Genomic DNA, 4,438 nt, shown 5'->3' with positions numbered 1-4,438 from the left:
AAAACAGAGCTCAAATGATCGCGGCTCTAGTGCAGCTGGACAACGACCAGAATCCAGCGAGCGCAGAAGTTGGCCCAAGTTGCAATGGGGCTGCAGCAGAGGCTCCACTCCTGAGCGCTGGCCCCACATTCAACCAGAACGGGGTGGACCCCTATCTGCAAATGGCCTTGGACGAACTCCCCGCCGAAGACAGTGATGGGCGGGTGAGGCTGATCCAGCAAGCTCGAGAGAGAGCAGAGCAGCGAGCCGAGCGCCAGGCGGAGAGAGCTGAGCGCCAAGCTGAGGCTGAGAGAGCCGAGCGCCAGGCGCAGAGGGCCCATGAACTGGAGGTACTCCAGCGGAGTGGGAATGCCCTCACAGCCCGAAGCCGTGAGCCCAGCAGCGTCCAGACTCCTAAACCCCGGCCAGAGCATTTTCCCGTGATGGAAAAGGACGGGGACTTGGACACATTTCTGCGAGCCTTTGAGAAAGCCTGCAGACAGTACCAGCTGCCTAGAGACCAATGGGCAAGGTACTTGACCCCAGGGCTAAAAGGCAAAGCCCTGGAGGCATTTGCTTCTCTTCCGCCAGAAGCCGATGACGACTATGACGCCATAAAGCAGGCGCTGATCGCCAAATACCGGCTGACACCTGAGGTATACCGAAAGAAGTTCCGACACCTCCAACGTGGCCCACACGATAGCTACAGTGATGTGGTGCAAGGACTCAGGACCCACTTTGACCAGTGGATCCATGGACTGTCCGTTGAAACCTTTGAGCAGCTACGGGACCTGATGATCAAAGACCAGTTCCTGCATCTCTGCCCAGCTGAGGTCCGACAGTTCATCCTGGACCGCGAACCAACGAACGCGGACAAAGCGGCGCAGATCGCCGACAACCACGAGGACAACCGGAAGCCAGAGACGCGGAGGCCAATCACCACCAGCTGGAGAGGGGGTAAGCCAGCAACCAACCCCAATGCCCCAGCTAGCCGTCCCTCCGGAGGCCCTGTCCCTGTTGCCAACAACAGGCCGGCTACTGACAGTCGCCTGTGTCACCACTGCCAGCGGCCTGGTCACTTCTTTTACACCTGTCCGAACAGGCCGAAGAACCCCCCAGCCAAGGCCCCCGGGCCCAATGCCTCTGTTCTTTTGGTGGGAGGTGTGGTTGGGAGGGCTGACGACAACGTTCAACCTGTTCAGGTGGGGGCCCGTCTTGCTACAGGCCTCAAGGACACCGGGGCTGAACGAACCCTCATCCGTCCTGGACTGGCGGCCCCTGAAGAGTTTGTTGAGGGGAAAACCCTGACTGTCACCGGGATTGGAGGCACCCGTTGTCCCTTGCCAGTGGCACGAGTTTTTCTTGATTGGGGTGCCGGGAGCGGGTTGAGGGAGGTGGGAGTGTCTGAAAACCTGCCCACTGATGTTTTATTGGGGACTGACTTGGGGCGGATGGTTGCATACTACGTCCCTGACACCCTTCCCCAAACTGATAATAAGGGTAACGTTAACCCTGATGATGATGATGATGACGGGAAGCTGAATGTGTTACCTGCTAATGCCTTGATGAGTAATGATGCAACTAACAACCATTCTTTCCCCAGGTACGATGCTGATGCTGATGTGAATGTACCAAAGCAAACTGATAACCATTCTTCTCCTAGGAATGATGATGTTGATGTATCTGTGCCGACTGAACCCGTTAACCCTTTCTTTGAAACGGTAGATGTGTCCACAGGTACCGAGGTGCTCAGCCCCGTCACTCTGCGGAGTGAGACGGCTGAGGAACCCCTGGCAGGAGTAAGCAACGGTGCTCAAGGAAATGGGGAGGTGCATGGGGACCATGAGGAAGGTAATGCCATGCAGCTGACCAGTGCCACCGAGGAAGGTAACTGGCCCATAAGTAGCACTGCTCCTGAAGTGTTGGGGGTGGATGGGGAGGTAGAGCCCAGGGCAGCACCAGCTGGTGGGTCTGCAGAAATCCCCAGGGAGACAGCATACATAGCAGCTGTCACACGCAGTCAGAGTGCCCAGATCGCAGGTAACGCACTGTCTTCTGGACCCTCTGCTGTTACAGGAGAGACTGAACCAGAGGTGAACCCAGAGCCGGTTCCAGAGGGTCCCAGTAAAGAGGGGACCCTGACGTCACTTCTGGCAGCCTCCAGCATGGAGTTCCAGGCTGCTCTGCACTCAGATGCCAGCCTGGAGAAATTGAGAGGTCTCGCCGAGACGCCCACCTCCAAGTCTGATAAGGAGAGGGTGTTCTGGGAACGAGGAAGGTTGTACCGGGAGACAGTACCCGGAGATCCTAAAAAGGAGTGGTTGAGGGAAAGACAGCTGGTCGTCCCCTATCAGTTCAGAACTGAGTTGTTGCGGATTGCCCATGAGATTCCACTCGCTGGACACTTGGGGATCAGCAAAACAAAGGCACGGCTGTCTCAACACTTCTATTGGCCCAAGATGGGGACAGATGTAACACACTACTGCCGCTCCTGTGCCACCTGTCAAAAAGTGGGTAAGGCGGGGCCTGCTCTTAAGGCTCCCCTTATTCCTTTGCCGGTGATAGAGGAGCCTTTCCAGAGAATCGCGGTGGACATTGTAGGACCGCTGTCCGTCCCCAGCAGCTCCGGAAAGCGATACATTCTCACCGTGGTAGACTACGCTACCCGGTACCCAGAGGCAGTAGCTCTGTCTTCAACCAGGGCAGATAAGGTGGCTGACGCACTGGTGACCATCTTTTCGAGAGTAGGATTTCCCAGGGAGATGCTTACCGATCAAGGGCCCCAATTCATGTCTCGCCTAATGGAGGCTCTCTGTGAGAAAATGCAGGTGACGCAGCTGGTATCGAGTCCGTATCACCCACAGACTAACGGTTTGTGTGAACGTTTCAACGGTACCCTCAAACAGATGCTCCGCATACTGGTTGAGACCCAAGGGCGCGACTGGGAGCGGTACCTCCCACACCTGCTGTTCGCTTACAGAGAAGTTCCGCAGGCCTCGACCGGGTTCTCCCCCTTCGAGCTCCTGTATGGCAGGCGAGTCCGGGGACCCCTTGGGTTGATAAGAGAATCCTGGGAAGATGAGCCAAACCCCACAGAAGTGTCCATCGTGGATTATGTCATGCGCTTCCGTGACAAGATGCAGACCTTGACGCAGTTGGTGCATGACAACATGACGCAGGCTCAGGCTGACCAGAAGCACTGGTACGACCAGAACGCCCGGGAGCGGACCTACCAGGTGGGTCAAAAGGTGTGGGCGCTGGTCCCTGTACCAACGGATAAGCTTCAGGCAGCCTGGGAAGGCCCGTACGTCGTCCACCAACAGCTCAACCCGGTCACCTACGTGGTCACGCTTGACCATGCTCGGGGTAGGCGCAAGGCCTTTCACGTCAACATGCTGAAGGCGCACTACGAACGTGAAGCTTGCGTCCTACCGGTCTGCAATCTGCCAGAGGATGGGGAGGAAGATTCCCTCCTGGACATGCTGGCCCAGGCCAAGGCCAATGGGTCCATTGAGGACATGGAGATAAGTGGTTCGCTCACCGTGTCCCAGCGGTTGCAGTTGATGGCCACCCTGGAACTCTTCCGGCCCGTGTTCACCAACCGTCCTGGGAGGACGGAGTTAGCGGTTCATGAGGTGGACACCGGGAATCATGCCCCATTACGGCGAACACCTTATCGGATCTCTGAAACGGTGCAACAAGTCATGCGCCGAGAGGTCGATGAGATGTTAAGGCTGGGAGTGATTCGACGGTCAAAAGGTGCGTGGGCTTCACCTGTAGTCCTCGTGCCTAAAAAGGATCGAACCACCCGGTTCTGCGTGGACTACAGGGGGCTCAACGCCATCACAACCTCTGATGCCCACCCGATGCCGCGCATCGAGGATCTGCTCGAGCGGTTGACAAACGCCAACTACATATCCATCATGGATTTGAGTCGGGGATACTGGCAGATTCCCCTGAGCCCTGAGGCGCAGGAGAAATCCGCCTTTATCACCCCCTTTGGACTGTACGAGTCCACGGTCATGCCCTTCGGCATGAAGAATGCCCCTGCCACTTTCCAGCGGATGGTCAACCACCTGCTTCGGGGACTGGAGGAGTACGCAGTGGCGTACTTAGACGATATTGCCGTCTTCAGTTCCACCTGGGAGGAACACCTTCAGCACCTCCAGGAGGTGCTCAAGCGTCTTCACCAGGCAGGCCTGACCATCAAGCCGGGGAAGTGCCAGATAGGCATGCGCGAGGTCCACTACCTGGGGCACCGGGTAGGCGGGGGTTCCATGAGTCCGGAGCCAGAAAAAGTGGACGCAATCGTGTCCTGGCCCACCCCCAGGACCAAGAAACAGGTGAAGTCCTTCTTGGGCACTGCAGGGTACTATAGGCGGTTCGTACAGGACTATAGCGCCCTTGCCAAACCCTTGACTGACCTCACCAAGCAGAGGCTACCCCAAACAGTCAACTG

Source organism: Dendrobates tinctorius, unplaced genomic scaffold (assembly GCF_039654945.1).
Source record: "Dendrobates tinctorius isolate UK_male_01 unplaced genomic scaffold, ASM3965494v1 ptg000172l, whole genome shotgun sequence".
NCBI lineage: Eukaryota > Metazoa > Chordata > Amphibia > Anura > Dendrobatidae > Dendrobates > Dendrobates tinctorius.
The sequence above is the reverse complement of the archived record's forward strand: the minus strand, read 5'-3'. Positions refer to the sequence as shown.